Here is a 15,379-nt window from a genome sequence, read left to right on the forward strand (position 1 = left end):
AGGATATTGGAAATCTTTAACAGTTTACATCAGAAAATTACATTCACTTATGAACAACAGGTGGATAATAAAATTAATTTTTTAGATATCTCTTTGATTAACAACAATGCTGCACACAAGTTTGCAGTTTACAGAAAACCTTCCACATCAGATTCTGTTATTCCGTTTCATTCAACACGTTTCAACCATTACAAAACGTCCTTCTTTTACAGCCTTGTTAATTGGCTTACTAGAATTCCACTTGATAATGAGGAAATCAGAAAAGAAAAGAATATACTCAACGACATAGGGGTGAGTAATCGTTTCTCACTGGATATTATTGATAACATGAGATAACTCTTGGCCGGGAAAACTCAGTGCATAAAATTTATACAAGAACGGAGTAGAGGGCCATATATCTAATAAGATAGCAAGTGCGTTTAAGAACATTAATGTTCAGTGGGAAAAATACTTTAGGTGAAGAACTAACGCTTTCCCTTGAGCACATTGACCCTCTGATGAAGTCTGGCAGATGTAGTCTGGTAGATGTGGTGATTGTAATGCGTTCTATATTGGCCAAACTGGTAGATCATTTAAGGAACGATTCCGAAAGCACACATCTCTACATACAATTAAATATTCAACGTTTAAAGAATACATCAAAATTAATAAACATCACGTAGAAAGCATTGTTGAAAATTTAGAGATTTTACACTTTGTAGATAAAGGGGAAACGATGGATCTACTAGAAGAGATGGAGATATTTATTCATTTGTGTAATGAACCTGATGACCTGTTAAATGAGCAGGTGGTTTTTAAAAATACACTGTTCTTTGAAACATTGAGTGACTTCTTTTAATTTTATCAATTACACATACGTTTTTATGTAATGTACATTTATTTCTGACTAACTTCGTTATACAGAAGTGTTAACAGTAATGGAATATCATCCTATAAACGTTTCGTAAGTTTTATACCTTACGAATTCCCTAGTATTTGTATGTATTTTAGAGGTTGACGATGAAATACCTGAAGTGTGGGTTTAGGTGGGCACTAGGTATTACTTGTCATTCATTCATCGGCTTCCATGTCAAGTTTGCGTCCATCTTCTTATGATATATCCTAAGTCCTTCCTGTGCCATTAACTGAAGTGCGATATATCGACTCGTCTAAAGTAGGCTCTTCCAGGCGATATGGAAGAGGTTGTGATGTCATCTTTGGCCCTCTAGTTTCAATAGATGTTTTGACAGTTGCTGACAGTTGTTCAACGAGTGTGAGTATGTTTTTGAGGATAACAGACCTCATTTGTGATATATTTTTCGTTACTTTATTACTCATGTTGACCTCTCTCTTCAGAATAATCATTACGAGACCAGTTAAATAAGCTGCTGTATTTTGTAACGCGAAGGTTACCCGATTGAAGCAGATGAGTAGACACCCTCTCGTGTTGATCTGTGTCTGTAGTCAATTATGCTTGAATGTAGGTCCGACGTAACAAAAAAATGGTTCAAATGGCTCTGAGCACGATGGGACTTAACATCTGAGGTCATCAGTCCCCTAGAACTTATAACTACTTAAACCTAACTAACTTAAGGACATCATACACATCCATGCCCGAGGCAGGATTCGAACCTGCGACCGTAGCAGTCGCGCGGTTCCGGACTGCAGCACCTAGGACCGCATGGCCACCGCGGTCGGCCGACGTAACAAATAGTAGTGGATTCATATGACATGTTTCGTATAGTTAGATCATTAAGGTATGAGAACTTTAGGTTTACTTACGTAGATGCTTTCTGTACATTCGGTTTTACGGTACCCTAATGACAGATGTAACTGCCACATCTATGCAATTTTCATCTGATTTAAATGTTGTAACGATGGTCTATGTAGTGGCGATTATTTTCTAGTGACTGTTCCGGATTACATGATTAAGAAGAGAGATATTCGGATATTATACGATTTAATATATATCATCCTGTACTTTGCTAATTTTGGACCCGATGTCGACTCTCATTTGGTTTAACATTTCGTGATATGTACTTGAGGTTACCTCTTGGTTTTGCGCTCCCCTGCGATCTATATGGAACAGTCAACGTCCAGTTTGGTTGAGCACTATTCGATATTTAAAATCCATAGTAACGTAGTCTAATAATATATTAGTGCAACTTGCTATAACGAGACTACTGCTGCTATTCTCTTCATTCCATAGATACTCCGCAGAAGTATGATATTAGGTATTTTCTGCCTCAATAATTGATGGGGTTCCAACTTCCAAATAGTGTTCGTACAAATAGAAACATAAAAACCTTGTGTTATTGTGGGAGAAGGTGTGCTTTTTGAAAAGTTAACATATGCAATATCCACTTTTCGGGTGTGGTATTATTATTTTTATTTTTTACTTCTTACTTTTTTACTTCATCCTAGTGTGTTCTTTTGGTTCCTCCCTGTGGAATATTGTCTGATAACCATTGAGTACAGCTATAGTGTTTCAATAGATTTAATGCCTTTTTATTGTATCGATCCTTTATGTATACTTACTATAAACAACCCCATTCCTTGTATCGTACCCCATTTACTTCACCTAATGTGATCCCGGTACCTACTTTACATATCATTAATCGGTCCCTTTACCCGTCTTTTACTTTTTGACAAAACCAATAGAGTCTGCCATATATAACCACACATTTTTATAGGCAATGGATATGCTGAACTGATGGTTATATTAGTATTTTAATATGCATTTATTGCTCTGTTATAACCTTCGCTGTATAGGCCTGAAGATGACGTAGTGTATCGTCGAAACTTGTAGCCTGGAAATAATCCTAAATAACGGCGATTGGTATTGTTTTATTTGGTAATATGATGTTGTCTGAGACATATTCCCTGGTGTTATTGTGGATGATTTCGAGGAGTAAGAGCTTGGAGGAGCAGAGATCCTGTTGCAACTACTGTGTAAGTGTGAATTCTAGGAAAAAAATGTTCTTAGCTTTGGGCGTGTATATTTTTTCATTAAATCAATATTTTCTTGTTATAGGAAATCCATTTTTTTTTTCATTTTACTCGTTTAGCTCCATAGGACTGAAGAGCAAATTTCCATGGTCATGGACCTTGTCACTAGATTAAATTACCGCAGAAATGTAATAATCTAGAAAATAAAATGTTTATAAATCCTAAAGGGATGACAAGATTTAAATTTATATAAATGCACTCAACAATTTAACACAGGAATTAGCTCAAGTTTTCAAGGAACTCTTATACAGAGTGAAGGAGTGACTCATGAGGAAAGTTCTCAGTTTAGATCTTATTACTAAGATTTTTGAATTCTTGTGGTAGCTTACTGAAAATGGACGCAGAACAATACTGCACGCCTATCTGCACAAGAGTCAAAGACGTGCGATCCAATGGAGGCTGGATTTCTGCCAAGTTTTAACTAAGTAAAAGCCGCTCTTTCTTTTGAATAAGCTGATAGTGTTACCAAGAAATGGCATTAAAGAATGTCCGAACTCCCAGACAGGGGTCGGCAAATGTTTCGTGGACTTACACAACCCATCACCTGAACTCCCCGCTACTGACAAAAAAATTTCCTTTGAGAATGGGAAGATTTATCCAAAAATATGACACCATACGTCATAAGCGAGTGAAAATACCAAAGCAGACTACCTTCCGTGTCGGACTACCACTTATTTCAGATAATGTTCTAATAGTAAAAATGGGAGCATTAAGTAAATACCAACAACAAAAACGTTTGGAAAGATTTTTTTCGTTTATTCGATTCAAACAGATACAGTTTGATTCTTGCCATACAATTTGGTTCTTAGGTACAATTTGGTTTTTAAATCAAAAACAGAGATACTTTTCTTTACACAATAACAAAAATTTTTTTACAGTTTTCTGATACATAGATCTATGCTAAAAACTAATGTGGACATACTCTTTTCTTACACTTTAGCAGTCCCAATAGCAACAGTTACATGGTTGTTATACAACAATAGTTCTGATGGACCTGGGCGTCTCCAGTTGAGATGAGATTTTAATATACAGTGTTTGTAGGCTTGAAGTTGGTAGCACTTTAAAACCTCCCATGAACAGGAAAATAAGGGCAGAAATACACTGGCATTCAGAACTTTTAAAAGCTTCAGACACTGCTTATCCAGTACAGTGATCTGTAGTAATTTATGTTATGGTGATCTCATTCTCCTCTTGAGACCCTTGAGTGTATGAGTTGTTATCCGTTGCACTCTGTACCAGAATAAGTTCCTGTTTAACATTCAGATCAGTTCACTGCGTGTCCTTAAAGTATCACATAAGCAGTTGTAAAGGTATACATTAAGTAAATCTGTTCTACTGTTCCACCGCTCTATACACTGGCTCGTCTATGAACAATCCAGTATTTTCTAAATCGCTGAAATCCGAGGGACAAGGAGAGACATATGTTTTAAGAATTGATGTTATGGCTAAACTGCGTGTACGGTCAGTCCCGAGCCCATTAAGGTCATAATGTATCTCATGAAACAGAAACTCTAAGGCATTACTTGTAAGCTTCGATGCCACTGTAGCAGAAACATCCCTTTTCATAAATAATCCGTCAAGGTATATGAAACTCCTGCATGGAAGGGTTGAAGTGCCTTGGAGTTGGATAATAAGCCTAATTTCATCGTTCTTGTTAAATGTGGTTGATGCATAAGGTTTATGCGAGAAGTATTCATGGTGTGTAATACACTCATCATATTCCACTGCACGCGTTATAACCTTGCTGCTCTGTTGTGAAGTGCTGCGCTGTGGGTTCCGCTTTAGAAGTAGTCGTACATTCCAGAATGAGATTTTCACACTGCTGCGGAGTGTGCGCTGATATGAAACTTCCTGGCAAATTAAAACTGTGTGCCGGACCGATACTCGAACTCGAGTTCGAGTTTGAGTCTCGGTCCGGCACATAGTCGTACATTGATTTCCTCACCAGGAAAGTCGACCAGTAGATTATCCTGATCCGCAATACGCGGCTCCAGATAGCCCATTGCCTGAACTGTTACTGGGAGGTAAATAGCATTGGTAGGGGTCTCAACGATCTTACATCCTATTCCCACTTATGAGAAGAATCCGCGAACTGTACGAATCAGTCTGCTGTTGGAAAAGAGTTTGATGCACTGTTACACTCTACGCGGATTGTATCGAAGGGAAGCACTGACTGGTCGGATCTCTGAAATTTATTGGGATACTTCTTCAGAACCTGTCCTACCGAACCTATTTGGTTTCTTTGTCTTTATTTCGGGTTTAAGTGTCTTGACGTTTGCACATTGCGCAATCCCTTTTCCAGACCATTTTAAAACTTCGTTTAAGTCATCAGTATCGTTTGCATCCACTATTAATTTCCAGATGAAGTTCATTGTTAGCCTCTGTGATATTCGGAATGCTGTTGTTGGTCTCCAGTCCAGTCAGCACGATACTCCACTTCCCGTTGTTTAAAACAAGCGGTGGGAAGTAATTCGCAATTAATACTGACGATCGGTTATTTTAAGTCAGAGTGTATGACAGTTCATCTGAACCTCATCTGATGGGTGGGTGAATAATGCACCTCTTTATATAAATGCTTCTTCGTAAACTTTAGGAGGGACACGATCAGATGCCTACATAAGTAGGTATTAAAGTCTTGGTAGTGATGAAAATTGTAGAACACACGTCTTCTGTCAGTGAAGTATCATTGTAGCTCTTCTGCCGGTTGCAAGTCTCCAAATGAGACGAAACAGTAGACGTTATTTTCTTAACATAAGCCACCCAGTGGGTTCCTGGTCCCCCAGCAACATCTAAATTCACGATTCCACATTCTCCGGATTTCCACAAAGTCTTCGATAATGTATGCCACATAAATACATCACAGGATGTTGGAATCGTTAATTTTTTGCTAACAGACTTGAGTAGATCTGTATTTGTAAGCGATATATCCGATAGGATAACTAACTGGCTTTTTTTTATTTATGAAAAGACCTAGCCTTTCCTTGTATAGTTTCAGCTATAGCCCTTTTCCGATGTCTGCTGCTTCCATCATGGGGTTATGTCTTCTTGCTTCCTCTATTTTTTTTGTTTTGTTTTGTGCGTTTTGTGCGTTCTTGACTGTTCTAGCAATAGCCGCAACACCACCAGCCAGTGAATCAATCGCTGACAGACCTGTGATGGCCGGAATGAGGAAGGGAATAATTCCACCTGATATCTTGGACATCGGCTGAACCCGGGATGCTTTAACTGGTCGTTTATGGCTCAGCGCACTTTTGGTTGCATATATCGCTGTCAGGACACAGTTTTTGAAACACTCCTTTCTTCTTCTTCTTCTTCTTCTTCTTCTTCATCTTTTTCTTCTTCTTCACTGCACGACGTGCATTCATAATTTACTTGAAATTTAGATCCATCCCACTTTAATTTTAGCATGCATAATTTAATAAACTACAAATGCTGCAATGCGCTGCCCTATATAAATACCACTTATTTATTAGCTAACATTCGCGCTGCAGCGTGATGTCGTGGGAGATCTTCATGTTTGTCTGTGCAGTGTCTTATTCCAAACACACCCCATCAAGCAAGTTCATCCCCTTATTACATACTACGAGACAAACATTTTTGTGGCTTTGTACCACGTACGCAGTAATCATAGTAATTATGCCCCGGATTGAGCAATTATAATGCAAGTTTGTTTGTGGAGAATACACTTCTGTGCTGGTTATGGTCAGTGCACTCCATTATACACTAAATAGTCACCGTCAATCAAGCTGTCTAATGCTGCGGAAAAACCAAGTCATTTAACTTGTGCTCTATTCCCTCGATGTCATATGACACGATCTATGAGACACACGCATGGTTCTGACCTCTTCTGCGCATTGGAGTGCCTGAAGTTTGGAGAGAATGAAACAATTTGTCATATTCTTTCGAGGAATTTTGTAACTTATCGAATGTGAAGTAGTTACGGACGAGTCATCTCCATCCACGAGCAAATGGGAGAACTGAAAGAGTACATATTACAGTCTGGAGGATGTCTGGATAATACGTTGACTCACATCACACTAACTGGGGTGTCTATTCGAAGTACGTCGTCTCTGCATACAACTCAGAGTTGCATACGAGTGCAAATACACGTGTACTGGAGAAACAGGAGGAAACAGTGGCCCGCACAGCAAGAATGCCACAGTGTAAGGCTGGTCAATTGGTAATGCTATCAACTTCGTATACACCAAAGGGATAGGCAAACTAGATTTTTGGAAATTTTGATGCCAAGTGGAAAAGACTACGTCGCCAGTAAATGTCAAGATTCAATTGCCGACGATAATTATGGATATAGGGCAGATGAAACATTTTTATGGGAGACTGAAAGTTATTCCAGGGATACGAGATGCGGACCGGAAAGGAAGTATGAGGAGAAAGGTACGAGAATATAAACAAGAGGTGGTGAATTAAACCGTAACAAGGAATCTGTATGGATTAAGGCCTAGGAGATAGTCATTTAATACTTTTTTAGGTTAGGTATAGATTTAGTGTAATTAGTACAAGCAGTTGCGGAGCAGTAACAAATTTAAGAGGGAGAAAACTAATTGGTATTGCTGCCCATAGGTGAGGTGAGAGAAGGCGAGGTGATACGGTTCATAGAGGGACTGCTGATCTTCGTCGGGCTGGAAGCGTTACGGAACCAGCACCTGGAAGGGGGAGAGCAGTTCGTCAAGCAGGAAGACATAGTGAACACCAGTCATCGTTGGGTGATACAGATGATATTCAACGCATGGGGGATGCATAAAGGTGGGAGATGACAGGAAAAAGCATTCGACAAATTTCGTCATTGAATGGAAAGGCACGGGATACTCAAAGGAAGTGCCAGGGTATGTGTGAGAATACATAGAGTGTATGAGAAGTTAAGGAGTGAGGTAACTCAGATACTGGGTATTATTCCTCATACATGAAGGAAGAGGGGTTGGATGGATGCTGGAGGTCGGTATATCAAAACAATATTTGGCACTGCTGATGGGGAAGACATTCGAAAGGTGAGTGACACCATACGAGAGGTTAAGCAGTGGGAAAAGGGGTACAAAGCTGTTAGTGACTGGCACATTATGCAGATTGCCGGTTTAGAGAAAGACCTATTGAAGAACACTTGATTATTAGGAAAACTGACCGTAGAAGTAATGCGGTATGCCAGAGCTGCAGAAGAGACAGTTAATCAGAATATCAGGGAACTACAAACCTAAGTAGAATTCTAGATAGGGGAGTAGTTAAATCAAAATGGTAGCAGCCCGTAGACGATAGTGTTTGGGAAGCATAAGGGGAAGTAACAGAACCACAGGAGGCTATGCAGTAGGCTGTAAGAGGTCAGCTAGGGGTAAACTTATTGTCTCCAGAGCAGTATTTAGAGGGGCTAAGAAAAGTACAGAAGAAAATACCGCCGGAGTTGGGATTAGTGTTAAAACCTGAGCACAGAAACTTAACTTTTATTTCAAGGTAGCCACAGTATTGGTGAGAACTGACGGATGAAAAGTTTCCGTATCCGTTCCTATACCAGTAGCAGGCAAACAAGAATGTTATAAGTGCTACATAGTTCATGTGTACTCCGTTAAGTGGAGGATATTGAAGAAGTTTGTAAAAGCAAAAATTCAGGGATTATTATTAACTACAAAGGACAACGGAAGATATGTAGAAATTGAGGAAGAAACGTTACAAAAACGTCACCGAGTGGAAATTACAGCTTGTCTGAACATGGTAGTAAAAGACGGACAGGATTCCTGTGCAGTGAAGTAGCTAATATGACAAAAGGACGTCATAGAATGCAATAAAGAAGTGACCGAGCCTTAGTTGTATTTTCAGCACGTCGAGGCACATTGGTTGTACTGTACCTTTGACAAGATGGTAGTAACGGATAGATGTTTCGAACAGAAGAAGCTTACAACAGCAAGGAGGCTAGACTTAAATGGGATTGGTTTTTTATTAAATGGAACAGTGTGCGAGATAATGGGGCCTACTTCCCATCTGCCAGTCACGATTTCAGGGATAACTCAAGTGAATATTTCGCAACATCGTTTATATTGGCCAGAGGAGCCCATGGAAGTACTTCCTGCCGCAGATTTAACCAGCTTAAATCAAACCCTAGGGCTGGAGGATATTTTTTGCATGCTGGTTTGTGCAGATCTCAAATTCACAGCTCCATACCTACTTGATTATACCTCTCTCTCAAAGCTCTCAAGTTATTGAGACAACCCCATTCGAATGAGTAGTACTGCCCACAGCAGCTGATGTTATGAGCAGTCATAGTCGATCTGTTAGCTCATTCGGGTCGTTGTAGTATATATACTGAGGCGGCTGATTGCTGACACTTTTATGCTGAATGCCAATAACTTTACTATTGCTATACCGACTGTCTATTAATGATGGGTTTATAATTTCTCTGTATTTCGCACTTAGTTCGTTTCCTGCTTTCCTGTTGCTAGACGACCCTTCGGTTGTCACCCATGGTAAATAAGAAAAATGAAAAAAAATTGCGATAATATTTTTTTATTTAAACATCATCACTGGTATACACCAGTGAAAAATGCCTGGTTCAATCTTCTCTAAGGGTTTCCTGTATGTACGGAATAGACTATTCTCCTATGTTAAAATATGTTTCAAGTTGTTGTTTTTCTTATTGATTATAAAATTTAAATAGCATTAACGGTTAATATTCTCACAAAATATCTATTGTTTTTATGTAATTAAAGCTTAAAAATCATCACATATCAAGCTCTGGTCACGACCGAAAACGGTCTGTTACTGGCTGATGCCGTGGTGACGTTACAGCCTGTAAGACGAAGCTCTACTTGGATTGTATTAACGTTTGCCGAAGTTACGAGGTTTTTACTTACTTTTACTGCAAACAGTTCAGCTATTTAGTGATGGAAAAAACAATTACATCTTTTAAGTAACAATGGAGTCCGCTCCCGGTAGCTGAGTGGTGCCGGCACGGTAGCTCAGCGTGTTCGGTCAGAGAGCCGGTTGGCCTCTGTAATTAAAAACTGAGTGGAAGGATCAACCACCGAACTTGAACAGGATGTCTTGCGACGTCCGCAACGACCAAACACAACGATCAATAACGAACAAAAGGCGAAAAAAGAAAAAAAGAGACAAAAAGTCAGCGCGACAGAATGTGAATCCTAAGGGCCCGGGTTCGATTCCCGGCTGCGTCGGAGATTTTCTCCGCTCAGGGACTGGGTGTTGTGTTGTCCTAATCATCATCATTTTCATCCCCATCAGCACGCAAGTCGCCGAAGTGGCGTCAAATCGAAAGACTTGCACCCGGCGAACGGTCTACCCGACGGGAGGCCCTAGTCACACGACATTTTATTTAGTAACAATGGAAAGTAATTTTGTGAACGCTGATAGTGGAAGCCTTGCGAAAGTTGATGCGTTTATGTTCCACATATTTAGAGCGACAATAAGTGCAACGACGGACATTCTTTTCTCTGCCCTCTGCAACATCATTTAACTCGCTCCAAACTAAGGAACTGTAGAACTTTTGCAAATAGGTCCGTATAATATAACTACATTGTCGACTATCAGTCATGAGTTACGACCAGAAGCACAACAAAAGTTTTCCTAGTAAAACTTAGTGCTGATATCCTGTCTAGAACACACTCAGCAGCGGTTTATAATACATCAGACGTTCCGTGGCGCCACGGATAGAGCCTTGTGATGCTATGTGAAGGATCACGTTTTCGAATCCTGAAAGGGTCATATAGTTTTTAAAGTTTTACACGAAAGACGAAAACAGCGTTAGCAAGAACAGATTTTAATCGTTCTTTCGATTGTTGGATGTATTACATATAACTTCACATTAGTCTTAGTCTAAGAAACTAACAATGGAGCACAAATGCATTTACTTTCCGAACAAGTAATTCACTTTATTTGGAAAGCATTGCTAGTGGTGAACATATAATAATACGCCCACAGCTCATCGAAGTGTAGGACGATGAGAGATATAAAGCGTGTACAATATGCAGCTGACACAAATCTAAGGGCTGTAATATACATGAGTGTAAAGTAACGTTAGCGTCTGGAGCAGGCTTACTTCATCTTCATGTAAGATGATGAAACTGCAAAAGTTTAAACAATAAGGATCTTAGCTAGGCAGTAAGAAGATAAAAGCATAGTTTCTAATCAAGCAAATAGAGTGTGGTCACATTAACTAGAAAATATACGAGGGTTATTCGGAAAGTAAGGAATGATCGGTCGCGAAATGAAAAATACAGTGAAAATCTGATGAAGTTTTGCACAGATGAGTTGGGCACTGTGTCAAGTACACCCGTCGATCGTATCATGTCGCTCATAGTAATTGGATCCTTTTACCGACCTCCTAATACAGATGGTACAGTTGCTGAAATGTTCAAGGAAAACTTGAGTTTGATTTTAAACACGTACCCGACTCATACGATAATAGTTGGTGGTAACTTTAATTTACCCTCGATATGTTGGCGAAAATACAAGTTTAATTCCGGAGGTACGCATAAAATATCATTCGAAATTGCGCTAAACGCATTCTCTGAAAATTATTTCGAGCAATTAGTTCATGAGCCCACGCGAATAGTAAACGGTTGTGAAAACACACTTGACCTCTTAGCAACAAATAATCCAGAGTTAAAAACGAGTATCAAAACCGATTCAGGGATTAGTGAACACAGGGTTGTCGTAGCGAGATTGAATGTTGTAATCCCCAAATCCTCGAAAAATAAGCGAAAAATATACCTATTCAAAAAAGCAAATTCACCTGACGCCTTCCTCAGAGACAATCTCCACTCATTCCACATCAATAATATAAGTGTACACCAGATGTGGCTTAAATTCAAAGGAATAGTATCGACAGCAATTGAGAGATTTGTACCAAATAAACTAACAAACGACGGAGCTGATCCTCCGTGGTACACAAAATAGGTTAGAACTCTGTTGCAGAAACAACGAAACAAACATGCCAAATTTAAACAGACGCAAAATCCCCAAGATTGGCGATCCTTTACAGAAGTTCGAAATTTAGCGCCGAGTTCCATGCGAGACGCCTGTAACAGTTTCCACAGCGAAACCTTGTCTCGAAACCTGGCAGAAAATCCAAAGAGATTCTGATCGTATGTGAAGTATATGAGCGGCAAGAGACAATCAGCGCCTTCTCTGCGCGATAGCAATGGAGATATTATCGAACACAGCGCTGCCAAAGAAGAGTTACTAAACACAGCCTTCCGAAATGCCTTCACAAAAGAAGACGAAGTAAATATTCCAGAATTCTAATCGGTAACAGCTGCCAACATGAGTAACGTAGAAGTAAATATCCTCGGAGTAGTGAAGCAACTTAAATCACTTAATAAAAGTGATGTAGATGTTCAATGGATTCCGTTAAGAGTCTTCTGGTCCAGACTGTATACCAACTAGGTTCCTTTGGTTAGCCTTCGCCACAACATTTTCTATGTGTTCTTTCCTATTTAAGTTGTTGGTAATTGTAATACATAGATAGGTATTTAGTTGGATTTACGGCTTTTAGATTACAGTGATTTATCGTGTAACCGAAGTTTAACGAGTTCCTTTTAGCACTCATGTGGGTGACCTCACACTTTTCGCTATTTAGGGTCAACTGCCACTTTTCTCACCATTCAGATATTTTTTCTAAATCGTTTTGCAACTTTTTTTGATCTTCTGATGACTTTATTAGTCGATAAACGACATCGTCATCTGCAAACAACCGACGACAGCTGCTCAGATTGTCTCCCAAATCGTTTACATGGATAAGGAAAAACAACCTTGAGGAACGCCAGAAATAACTTATGTTTTACTCGATGACTTTTCGTCAATTACTACGAACTGTGGCCTCTCTGACAGGAAATCACAAATCCAGTCACATAACTGAGACGATATTCCATAAGCACGCAATTTCACTACGAGCCGCTTGTGTGGTACAATGTCAAAAGCCTTCCGGAAATCCAGGAATACGGAAACGATCTGAAATCCCTTGTCAATAGCACTCAACACTTCATGTGAATAAAGAGCTTGTTGCGTTTCACAGGAATGATGTTTTCTAAACCCATGTTGACTGTGTGTCAATAGACCGTTTTCTTCGAGGTAATTCATCACGCGAACACAATGTATGTTCTAAAATCCTGCTGCATATCGGCGTAAACGATATGGGCCTGTAATTTAGTGGATTACTCCTACTACCTTTCTTGAATACTGGTGTGACCTGTGCAACTTTCCAGCCTTCGGGTACGGATCTTTCGTCGAGCGATCGGTTGTATATGATTGTTAAGAGTGGAGCTAATGCATCAGCATACTCCGAAAGGAACTTAATTGGTATACAGTCTGGACCAGAAGGCTTGCTTTTATTAAGTGATTTGAGTTGCTTCACTACTCCGAGTACATTTACTTCTACGTTACCCATGTTGGCAGCTGTTATTGATTCGAATTCTGGAATATTTACTTCGTCTTCTTTTGTGAAGGCATTTCGGAAGGCTGTGTTTAGTAACTATGCTTTGGCAGCACTGTCTTCGTTAGTATCTCCATTGTTGTCGCGCAGAGAAGGCATTGATTGTTTCTTGCCGCTAACATACTTCACATACGACCAGAATCTCTTTGGATTTTCTGCCAGGTTTCGAGACAAAGTTTTGTTGTGGAAACTGTTACAGGCGTCTCGCATGTAACTCCGCGCTAAATTTCGAACTTCTGTAAAGGATCGCCAATCTTAGGGATTTTGCGTCTGTTTAAATTTGGCATGTTTGTTTCGTTGTTTGTGCAACAGTGTTCGAACCTATTTTGTGTATCACGGAGGATCAGCTCCGTCGTTTGTTAGTTTATTTGGCATAAATCTCTCAATTGCTGTCGATACTATTCCTTTGAATTTAAGCCACATGTGGTCCACACTTATATTATTAATTTGGAATGAGTGGAGGTTGTCTCTGAGGAAGGCGTCAAGTGAACGCTTATCTGCTTTTTTGAATAGGTATATTTTTCGAGGATTTGGGTACTACAATATCCAATCTCGCTACGACAACCCTGTGTTCACTAATGCCTATATCGGTTTTGATGCTCGTTATTAAGTCAGGATTATATGTTGCTAGATAGAGAAAGGCCAGCATAGAAAATGTCTGTAGCTGAGAATATTCAGAGGTCATCTGTTGATTAGTGAAGGGTTCTGCATGACGCATTTTATCTCATTCCAACTCTGGAAACTGTACATTAACAGGTCTCAATGCGTTCTCAATCTCCAACACAAGACATCATTCGCTGTCCACTGATGCTTGTATATCAATATTAAACCCTTTCAATCACTAGTCCTTAAACTGTACGTTGAAGTGAAAAGCAGTAGAGCACTAGGTCGATTCAGCGGCTTCTCACCCAGCATATCAGCACGCTGCTCTTGCAGTAACACCAGAATGTTCTGGGATGGTGTGTATGTCAGAGACCAGTACAGACCTGCACCGTATGGTGTAGGGATACCAGCACAGTTCTTCTGGGAGATGAGGTCTGGCTCGATGTCTTCGTCAATGAGCAGGATGTGTAATAATAGCAACCTAATGTCCTGCTCCGCCATTATGGTCAGGTGCACTACAGGCTCCCATGGTGCTGCTGCTGCTGCTGGCTTCGAGAGGCTGGAGTTCGCTGCAGGTCCTGACAAGCCAGTAGTGGTTGCTGCAGATCCACACACGCTCGAGGTAACTAGAGGTCCAGACACGCTGGAGGGTGTTGAAGAAGAAACAATAAGCATCCACAGACATGAAGTTGAACAAGGAAATGAGACTTGACAAAGAAGAGAAAGAATCCCTACATGTGGTAATAGTAGCAAAGACATGTAATGAGTACTTATTTTTATGCTTCTTCTGTGATGCGGCAGAAAATGATGATCTCAGCTGCTGCTGACACTTCATGGTTCTTCCACTGACTGACTGTGACTGAGACCACATTCATCATATATACCACAATGTCACAGTCACGTGACTCGATTTAGTGCTCTCACATTCTTATTGATTCCCATCAGTTTTCAGATGGGGGAGGGGCTGAATCCTATGTTTCCGTTGGTTCCTGAGGCAAGTAGTATGGAAGCGAGAAACCTGTTTCAAGCGCCCTCTTTGGTAGTTTTGCGAACTAGCTCAGTTGAACCCATACAGCAAAGTGAACACCTATGGTTCATCCAACATGGGGTAGTCAAAGAGGAGGAAACTGTCTCCTGCACTGTGGGCCAGCCCTGTGTGCAGGCCTCTCTCCCAACTTGCGAGCTGGGGTTCACATGAGGCAGCCAGCACATCTGCCCTGGAGCCGGTGCAATGGCATGAACGGAAGGTTTTTCTCGCCAGATATGGGTTGTGGTGGTGGAGGAGGGTGCCTGTGTAATCGTAGTCATGTGTCTGCGCATACAAGACCTAGGATATAT

The sequence above is a fragment of the Schistocerca cancellata genome, chromosome 4 (assembly GCF_023864275.1).
Source record: "Schistocerca cancellata isolate TAMUIC-IGC-003103 chromosome 4, iqSchCanc2.1, whole genome shotgun sequence".
NCBI lineage: Eukaryota > Metazoa > Arthropoda > Insecta > Orthoptera > Acrididae > Schistocerca > Schistocerca cancellata.